The sequence below is a fragment of the Paramacrobiotus metropolitanus genome, unplaced genomic scaffold (genome assembly GCF_019649055.1).
Source record: "Paramacrobiotus metropolitanus isolate TYO unplaced genomic scaffold, Prichtersi_v1.0 Parri_scaffold0000148, whole genome shotgun sequence".
NCBI lineage: Eukaryota > Metazoa > Tardigrada > Eutardigrada > Parachela > Macrobiotidae > Paramacrobiotus > Paramacrobiotus metropolitanus.
Genome location: NW_026570368.1, coordinates 18,789 through 29,495, shown reverse-complemented (window position 1 = coordinate 29,495; position 10,707 = coordinate 18,789). Strand labels below are relative to the sequence as shown.

Here is a 10,707-nt window from a genome sequence, read left to right as displayed (position 1 = left end):
AAAAACAGGTGCAAGTAAAGTCAAGTAAACGAGTACAGTCAAGTAAACGAAAAACGGCAAGTTCTGCAATAAACAGGGAATAGTAGTACCTCTATTTATTAATAAACAGGGAATAGTAATAGTGCCAGTATTTATGCAAATGATAATGAATTATTTATAAAATTTTATACGGGTTCCATTTAGAAAGATATTCCATTTCCACCACGTATAACTGCATCCAGGTAATTATGTATTCGTACAATGCGTACTTTGCGTCTGATACAAAAACCGGAGGTTTGCAAGAGTAATTTGGTCATCTGATTAAAATTTTGGTCATCTGGTCTGTTATCTGGCGGACTGGTGAAACCGTGAAAGCGGATAGTTTTCCTGCTTTTAAGAAGTAACCCGTTATACATTCTGAACCGAGCATTACCGCACCGAAACTTCCAAACACTAAAGAAGATACTCTATTCTATGCCCACAAATCATGTTAATGTAACTCAGTGTACCCACCTGGAGCGTGTATCCCGGAATTCGGATCCATGACAGATTGCGAGATGTCATTCGAAACGTCTGCAGCTAATCTTTCTTCTTCGGTGGCGCCTGCAGTTAGCGCAACATCTGCTGATGTTCCTTCGTCCTGCCCACGAGTAGGGGGATGGTCGGAATTAGAACGGGAGAGATCCCGCTGTCTAATGCCTGGATCACCTTTTTGCCGGGCCTTCAAGCAAGCCGATCGGCGGCAACCGAAACCATTGTCGCTACCTTTATTTGCTCGCGGTGCCTGAGCGACATGCTTGTTATCCTTCCTTATCGATTTAGGGATGGACCGAAGCGCAGAATCAGCTTTGCGTTGCGCTACTTCCGCTTTTTTCTCATCACAAACAAGAAGTTTGTCACGCGCAGGAAAACGACAGCGTCTTTTTTCCGCATGTGTTTCTTCGTTGTTTGATAACAATGTAGGGACTGGTACCTCTGCGAATAATTCGACGTATGGTACTAGGGATAACGTTTATTTAGTAGTAAGTTAGAAAACATCCAGCAACTACTAAAATTGAACATTATTATGACGTGTTATAATGATTTTTTCAAAGAAACGTACCCATACCATTCATGTTTTCCTGATAGGAGACTGCTTCAGTATATTCGCTTGACCATCCAAGAAGGGCACTGCTCATAGTGGATGATTCCGATGGAGGCGGTAAAGTGGCATCGTTATCCGTGCCACTCATAATGCAGGCGCTACCTGCATAACTCAATATTGGTAAAGGAGGCGGTAAATCCAGGAGGTCTCGCGTTATAACGGTATGATTTCGGAGAAACGCATCCTCAACATCTTCCATCAGGGAAGTCGGAAGCTCGCATGCTGCTTGGGTGCCATTGATTTCTGTAGAAAAGCGAAATTTATTTTATTTGACAATAGCCCGTCCTTGAAGCAAAATAAGACTGTGCTGGTGACACTAATTAAAATGATACAGACAGCATAAACTATTTTAATGGATTTGCATATTCTAGGTAATGTACACGATAATGAAGGCAGAGAAAAGCTCTCTAACTGGCGCCGGCTGAGCTTCCCACTGCCCACGGAAGGAAGCATGTTCCGGTGGTAAAATAAGATTACCGTCCACTCGGTTTGCTATGATATGTTCTTACAATATAGGAAGTGCGTAAATAAAATCGAAGCTGATTGCGATGTTGCCAGTTTACTGTGATTTCTGTCCAGTTAATAAAAATTAATGTTTTTTCCAGTCATGATATGATGCGCTCAGATATACGTACCAGCCGGACTTTCTTCGGAATCCACGTTCATGGCTGTATCTTCGACGGCCGGTGCAGACAAACGAGTAGTTTCGGCGTCTTCTTCGTCGTGGAAATTCGTACCATCAGTCTCAACGATTTCCGGTTGCTGAGTGACCGAGCCTTGCTCCGAAATATTCGATTCCTGTCCGCGAATCGCTACCTTCTCGGCGTGGATCGGACGTGGCATCTCCGGAGTGGTCAACTCTAACAGTCGATCAGATTGGTCAATGTTATGGGTGCAAAAACGAACATCTGTGGTGCTTGCGTTGTAAGTACGAGCACAAGTATGATTAAGAGCTCGATAAGATGACTGTCTGTCTTCAGCGCCTGGGCCAGCGTATTGCGTCACCATTACCCGGGCAGCGCATTGACATGCTTGTACCGTGTTGCTACTATCGTTTTCATTAACTTCCGATGCCTCAGCCACCATGTCTTTCTGGACAATTTCTGACTCCAGAATGCTTTGCTCGTCCACCTCCGCGTTGCTCATCGGACGCTCATCTGGTGGGCCCGTCTCTTGCTCGGCCGATCTCAGTAGTAGTGTAGCCCTTTGGTGTAGCAGTGCTTGTGCTAGAAGCTCCTGGTAATTGTGCCGCGTGCGGCCTTGAGGAATTATCCCATTTTGTCGCAACAGAGATCTAACAGTCTTTTCCGTTAAGCCGAACTTCTTCTGGATGTGCTGCCGACTGTGGCCCCCTTTAACGCAGTCCACAATTTCCTTTTCTAGCTCACAGCTGATAGCAATCTTGTCCAGCGCGGTAAAACTTCGTTTGGCGGACTGGAGAACAGCATAGGCGGCGTTAGATTCTACGTCAATCTCGCGAACAATATCCGCCATGGAGTACCCGCGATCGAACAGTTGGATGATGGATTTTTTTTGCTCTTCTGTAACGCCGACCATTCGTAGCGCTTTTCTCACAGTTGTCACGGTAATGTTGAGCTGCATCGCAATTCGTTCTGCAGTGTACTTTCCTTCGTGTGCCAGTTGAAGGATATCCATTTCGAACTTCTCGGGCAGCGTCGGTTTTCGACATATTTTTTCTTTAGCAACAAATCTCCTCAGCGTACTTGGCCTGACGCCCGCGCGTTCCGCGATTTGCTTCAGAGTGCAGCCATCATCGCGTAATTGGCAAATCAGCCGTTTTTTTTCTTCATCCATTCCTTCTTTGTGTGGCAACTTTCGTATCAACTCGTACCGCCGCCAATGGTTAACCCTCTACAGAAAACCCAATAACAAATTTAAACATAAAAGAAATATCTCATCATAATAATTACCAAAAAATCATTTCCGAGACAGTAATAAATATAAAGAATACATAAAAAATACAATGCACATACGTACGATAACAAGGTTCGCTTTAAATGAAAAGGTAATTTACGCAAGGCGTAGCACGCCTTATAGTGGCTTTAGTTTTGCCGGGTGTTTAAAATAAATTCTTTTACTTTCGGTAATGTAGGTCGCCGTTTTTCCAAACTGATTTGATTGCACCAAACTGCAGCCGATTAATTGTTGAGCGCATGCAACCGAAGCTGACGGTTATGCCGAGGCTCTCTGTACCGGCGAGATTCATTTCTGTTCCGTGAAAAGTATATCAAAATCTTAGAAAAAGGTGACTGCTAGAAAGGTGAATACTCCCCTGTGTTATAGTCTACTAGCCAAACCGGATCCTTACGGCTTGAATGTTACGGAGAAGGGAATCAAAACACTGATTGTTGAGACATCCCAAACTGGTCAAGAATAGGCGTACCGCAGCGACGGTGCAGAATGGTAAGGGCACAACGAACAATACTACGCTAGAGCTGGGATACATTCAGGGAAGAGCCGAAATTTTGGAAAATGACAGAAACACACTTATACATAAAAAAATCATAAAAAAATTAATAAAAATATCAGCAAACATTTCAATAAACTCAAGCCACAATTAACGGTCATATACAGTGGATGCCGTAAATGTGGTTACACCTAATGCATATGTACGGCGTCCTTTTTCTCACGGTTTCTTTTAGAAATGTTTTTGAAAACTTGATAAATCAAACTGCACGTGGGCCTCGGTTTTATGCATCGACCCCAGCGTGATCGTCTCCCTCCCATTTTGTTTTCCACCATAGTCCATCGCGTCAACTTATCCCAAGTAAGATAAAAATGTTTACTTCCGCCAGTATGCATCGCAGAGTAACGCTTTGCTGTTGGCTGATTCTACTAATGCTGATGATTGTGATTACACTTTTCAAATTTCAATGTTTTCCATTATTTCGTTGTTAGACTTCTGTTGTCGGTAGCCTAGAGGAGGAGGCATCTGCTCCAAAACATTAATTAGCTGTACTATGGTCTAAAAACCTTTTTGGTTGCCGCCTGGAATGTTCCATCATGAATGAGCTGTGGGAAATTCCGATCCTCATAGGTATGTCAAACGCGCTTATAAATCTCATAGCAATCCCAGTCTCACGAGCGTTCAAGCGGTTCTCTATCCGCTATAGAACGCATATCGATTTATCGCTATCGATTATTTCGGCCGTTTAGATTTCGGCTTCGCTTATTTTCGGCTAAAATTTTTCGGCCGTCATTCACTTCCGCCACATTATGTTTCGGCTTATACGCTAGCCTATGTGGCGTATTTAGGAAGGAGGGGGGCACCATCGCACGAACTTCTCAAATTTTTCTTAAAAATTAAGTGCTTAAAAAATATTGGGGAGTACTGCATAGAAATGGCAACCATTCAACCAAGGTTCCCAAAACCCCCAACACAATGATATATTTGGTTAACTTCCACAATTTTTGCAACGAAACTGATTGTTAGCTTAGCGCTACGAGCGAAATGATTACTTTGTGTAAATGAATAATTGAATCTATATTTCTTGTGAGAAATGAGGGTATAGTTCGCCCAGGTCCTATTCCACAATACCTAAAATGCGTTTACTTTAGCTCAAATTTTAAATTTGTCTTCTATTTTTAATAGATTTTCTTGCATTTTCCATCATTGGCTTCACTCTTTTCACGAAATTTGGCAATTGATATAATTTTTAGCTCGGCACGTTGTTACAATATCTTGGGCCAATATTATAGGCTAACAGAATTAGTTTAAATAACTTAAAAGTTTGAATATTTTCCACAGCAGATTATTCCTCCGTTTTGTGGGTTCCCGGGTTATCAGTGCCCCTCCCCGCCCAGTCGATATAAATTCGCCTACGTCAGCAGTAGCCTTCAGAACAATTGAAATTGCATTCACGGGGCTGTAATTAAAACCTTTTTAATTTTAGAGTTAGAAAACAACCAAACTCGTACACTATGTTTTACTGCAAAATTAATAAACAGAAAAATTTGCGACGTTAACACTTCCCAGTAGTACAGACTGTACTTACGAGTTCGCGTGCGACTTACGAGTATTTCAGGTCTCACGCGCGGTCCCTGTCACATTATACGGCCGATAAATCATAAGTAATTTTATTATTTAGCCTTCTGCATCCGTTTTTTATCCACCGGACGTTCCTGAAATGATAGATAACCTCAATATGCCATTAATTACAAAAAGATGGAAAGTAAATACTACACAGTTTGCATTCTTCAGAATATTATCTCTATAACAGATTCTAGGAAGGCTTTCCAAAAGGAGCAACCGACGCCGAATTGCTAAATACCTTATATTTTGCAATAAACTTCGAAATGATGTGGGTTCGGCCACCCATTGATCGGGATTCCGCGTTTTTAACTGATAAGGTCTTATTAACGGAAATTGCGACTGACAGACTGTAAGCCCAGAATGCGGGGCTCTTTGCACCAAAAACGCAACGGCACGGCTTGGTAGACTGAACGTGAGTAATGCTTAGGTTTGGGTCGATATTCTCTACATGTGCGAATTAGCTCACAATAGAGCGGACAGACTAAAGTCACTAAACCGGATTTGCGGCCGGTTATACCTCTACATCAACTCGTTGCAACGGCCTACTCGGCAGGAGCGGCCATCAGTCACTCTGTCTATGTGTGTGCAGTTCCGTCAACCACCACGGAATGGCAGCGTGCAAGCATCAGTTCACGAAAATTCTAGATGTGTATTACAGTGTACTACCGGGAACTGTTAAACTGGGGAATATTTCTCTGCCAGCACGGGAAACAGTAAGAAGAACAAAAGTGAATATTTTTTTAAAACGTCGACCGCTTTTGGAAAAAAAATGCAAAAATAAATATTTTTGCTAGTGATATTAAATTGAAATAAAGCCGTTTGTTGACTTTGCGCAAAATTAGCTCTTTATTGGATTTTAATGAGAAAATCTTCAAAATCGTTGGGCAAAATATAGGCATGCAGTTTACCATTTTCCACGAAACTGGCATAAAGCACATCGTTTTCTTTTAATAATAATTCATACGCCACAATTACTTAATTTTACCAGAAACTACAGAGTAGTAATACCATACTATTTTTATCGATTCCTAGTCAGCTTCGGTCTTTGCGCGTAACCTTATTGTTCTCTGAGCTATTTCGTATGTACTTTGTATATGATATGGCATTTGTTTTACGCTTGAGAAAAGCTACATTCATTTTAGGAAATCACTATGTATAGGCACCCCCAAACACCCTCGTTTATTATAGGCACCCCTTCTCGCACCCCGTAATTTATAGACACCCTTTTCTGTTTATTAAATAGAAACACCCTGTCAGTGTATTTTATAGGCCCCTTTAATAACATATCATTTCGGATACAGCATTTGAAAATGATTTCATGTACGTGCGTCAGTCTCATACAAATACTCACATACAGACAGAATCAGGCTTTCCATCCGATGATCGGGCGGTGAGGCCGATCTGCTAACTTAGATCTACATAATGAGGAAGGCATCGTCGGCGGTAATTTTGATGTTTCGTTTTGCAATCGTAATTTCGGATGCCGGTTTTCTGCCGGTACTTTTCGGACAGCGGGTGGCCTCCTCTTTATTCAGCGCTTCTGATAACCATTTTCGGTGCGGTTCGGCTTTTGTAAAAACCGTACCTTCTGGTGCCAGGCCCGCGATGATTTCGGCCATGAAGGCACAAACTAACGGGCCACACTGATTCGACCCCTGTAATGTCGTACTGAATGACCTTTGTATTTGTTGTTGTATTCCTGCCGTAGCAACAGGGATTTGTGATATTTGTATTATCTCTATATTTTCATGTCATCCTACATTCGGGCTTGTACCGTGCATGTCCTATTAAATTACATGTACTTAAAGACGTGACACCCCACATTCTGAATTTGAACAACAGGGAATATAACATCGTCGCTGCCGCTGGTTAAGCGGGCCGATATCTGCAGCTGGTTCATCGTCTTCAAACAGCTCTGCATTTGTCAGCGCCCTTTTGAACAGCGGAAATGCCTCCTTAAGGGTCCGAGAGTGACGCTGAATTACTTCACCCAGATTTGTCACAGGTTCGTTCCTGAATTTGTGCACTGCCATCATGCGTCGGCAAGTCAATCCGTATGAACAAGGAAAGTCGCAGTCACATTCCAGCGTTCCTTCTGCTATTTCTTGCACTGAAACTCGCTTTGACTGTTTTGACTTGTTACAACATACGGTCCTTTGACTGCTTCTACTTCATAAACAACACTTTTCAGGATGGCTAATTGTTTGAACAAAAGGCGACTGGCGAAATCACTTAACGATTTTCCCAGCACGTCGAATATTAATGATGTTCTGGTGCATGTACTTTGACTGCCTTTGTATCATGTATATAGTCCAGATAGTGCGACGTTGCAACTGATTCACAGGAAAATTCGAAAACAATACGGACACATTCCGCAAGGTGAGGCCTCGTTCTTCTGGTTAGTTGTATTGAAGCCTTCACTGTCCGAAAAAATGCTTCCACGAAGTTATTAGTGTTATTCCCCACCAAACGGAAGCCGTGTCTGTACGCCAAACTCCACATATGCCGGCAGTCGAACCAGTTTTTGGTCATGTAATCGATTAGGTCCTGTGGTAGTATTTCCAACATCTTATTCCATTCCACATCAAATTCGGCATCAGACTTTGAGTACAAAGCGTCGTAGAAATGACCGCAAGCTTCCGCTTTGGCGGGTCCAAACGTTTTCACCATATGTTTTCGAATATAGGCCGAAACGTGCCAAACGCATAACAGAATGCGCACTTGTGGAAAACATCGCTCCAAGGCACCGATCTCGTTGTAATCTTTGTCAACAAATACAGTTTCCAGTAGCTTGTGAAAGGTCGCGTTGTAAGCTAGAGCTGGTCACTTAGGAATTTGAAAGTTTTTCCTTACCCCCAGTCTTTGTGGCAGTTTTTAAAGGCGGTGAAAAACGCGTCGATATTTTCTGCCCTCTCAGATGACATAAAACCAAGCTCAACTGGTCGACCTTTCCCGTGGCGATCTTGCACAACGACAGCGTACAAGCAGTAGTTTTCAGCATTGATCTTGTATGTGCCATCCAAAAATGCCAGTGAAGGACTCTCGGTGAAATTTCTTTGCATTTCCGACGTGATTACTGTAATATTAGTGATCTTCCCTGCGTCCGAAGTGACTACATCCACAAACACATTCGGATCTTTGCCCCGGATTTCGTTAAGGACAACGTTCAGCATTTCCTCTTCTGTTTGTCCGCCTCTTTCACTGATCTCCGTTTTAGTGCGGATGTTCGCGATATCGGTAACCGTAACCGCTTTGCCAGTGTCTTTGGCCAATTGACGTTGGATGGCTTTTAAAGGCATCAGAGATTTTTGCATTGAAACCACGGTTTTTACTTCCGCTGAACTTCACCTTCGATTTTCTGGCAGGTTTTTCCATCTCTCTTCTGTGAGGGGGTGATTATGGCCGACATCCTTTTCGTTGACCTTTAGAATTTTTTCACACCCGCCTCCTAAAACTCGGATAGAAGCCGGACACTGACTCCGTGTGCTGTGGGTGAATGTTGTTGCGCCGGTACCTTTTTTCTCGTATTGTGTATGATGGACGCATTCGTACACCAACTTCCTGTATTTGAGGGTCTTAAATAGCGGGTCTTCGATGGCGAACTTCTCCGACCGACCGATGACAAACGTCTGGAACGTCTGTGTTTGGTACGTTTTAAATGCCTCTTCGAATCGGTCAAAGGTTTCATATACATCGACCAGGTCATTCTCAGGGTTTACTACAGGGTACGTCAAGGGACAATTAATATCTGTCTGATTTGGTGCAGGTAGGGAATTGGACGACATTATTACAGCACAAAATTACAAGACAAAATTATTGCAGTGTGTTAAGTGTTTACTTTCTGTTAACATACGAGTAACATTGTTTACAAGGTTTGTTTACGTTTTTGGAATGTAGTATCCTTAAGTAAGTACTAATCTGCCTCTCCATACTTTTGCGATCATAGTTACCGTATCTAGGTTCTAACACTAAAATTACAATATAATATGCTAAAGTTTCATAGGGGTGCCTATAAAAAACAAGGTGCACTAAAGAATCAATTAGTAATATAAGGGTTGCCTTTAATTAACGGGGTGCGGAAAAGGGGTGCCTATAGTAAACCGGGGTTTTTGGGGTGCCTATAGTGTCACCCTTCATTTAACCATCTTTCAGATGGTACATGCCAATTTCGTGGAAAACGGTGAACTGCATGCATATATTTCGCCCAACGATATGAAGTTTTTCTCATTTAAATCCAATAGAAAGCTAATTTCGCTTGCAACTACGTGCAATTACGTGCAACTACCGCATTATCCCCAAAGCAGCTTCCACGTGTGTAACCGTCCAAAACGTCCGGACGTCTGAGAAGTCCGGCGGACGTTTTGGCGCCTAAACCGTCCAAACCGTCCTGGGGCCGCCAAAACGTCCGCCCTAAACTTTCCCAATTCAGTTTTTTTTTTATTTTTCGTTGTACCGAAGCCGGACGTTTCTGCCCGACCGTCAATTCGTAGCCGGACGTTTCAGCCTGACTGTTATTTCGAAGCCGGACATTTCAGCCCGACCATTAGTTCGTAGCCAGACGTTTCTGCCTGACCGGTAATCCGGGCACGTTTTAACAGTCAGGCTGGAACGTCCGGCTACGAATTAACAGTCAGGCTAAAACGTCCGGCTACGAATTAACAGTCAGGCTAAAACGTCCGGCTACAAATCACCGGTCAGGCTGAAACGTCCGGCTACGAATTACCGGTCAGGCAGAAACGTCCGGCTACAGATTACTGGTCAGGCCAAAACGTCCGGCTACGAATTACCGGTCAGGCAGAAACGTCCGGCTACAGATTACTGGTCAGGCCAAAACGTCCGGCTACGAATTAACAGTCAGGCTAAAACGTCCGGCTACAAATCACCGGTCAGGCTGAAACGTCCGGCTACGAATTACCGGTCAGGCAGAAACGTCCGGCTACAGATTACTGGTCAGGCCAAAACGTCCGGCTACGAATTACCGGTCAGGCAGAAACGTCCGGCTACAGATTACTGGTCAGGCCAAAACGTCCGGCTACGAATTACCGGTTAGGCACAAACGTGCGGCTGCGAACAGACGAAAACACAAAAGAATCGGGTGGGCAAAATTTACGGCGGGCGTTTTGGCTGCCCCCGGACGTTTTGGACGGTTACAAACGTGCGCGGTGGTGCCGAGACCATAATCCACGCTACAAGGCAGTACCTGAAAGAGCCGCCCGATACTGTTAAGGTCATCGTGACGTTTAATTTCCGGATACGTTTAATATTAATACAGTGTCCCGAGAAGCCGCACTTAACGCTGCGAAATAACACTTTCGGAATACTCTGACTTCTTTCGGTCTTCGTACGGATATTACACGACGTTATACAACGACGAACACGTGATGTCTTCGTAGATGGGAGTGCAACAAAGCGATCCGTTGGGACAGTTGTTATTCCGTCTTGCTTTGCATCCCGCAGTAGCCGTTTGAATAACGAGCCTGGTTTCTGAATTCTGGACGACGGGACAATCGGTGGATCTCCTGAAAGGGTG

General features: G+C 43.5%; 1 long non-coding RNA gene across 1 annotated transcript; it reads right to left on the bottom strand.

Moving 5' to 3' along the window:
* Nucleotides 1–2,368: 2,368 nt before the first annotated feature.
* On the bottom strand, nt 2,369–5,551 carry LOC129599578 (uncharacterized). Its single transcript, XR_008691925.1, has 3 exons — nt 5,416–5,551; nt 5,159–5,266; nt 2,369–2,995 (listed from the first exon to the last, which is right to left on the bottom strand). It is a non-coding gene; the product is annotated as an uncharacterized LOC129599578 (long non-coding RNA).
* Nucleotides 5,552–10,707: the final 5,156 nt, after the last annotated feature.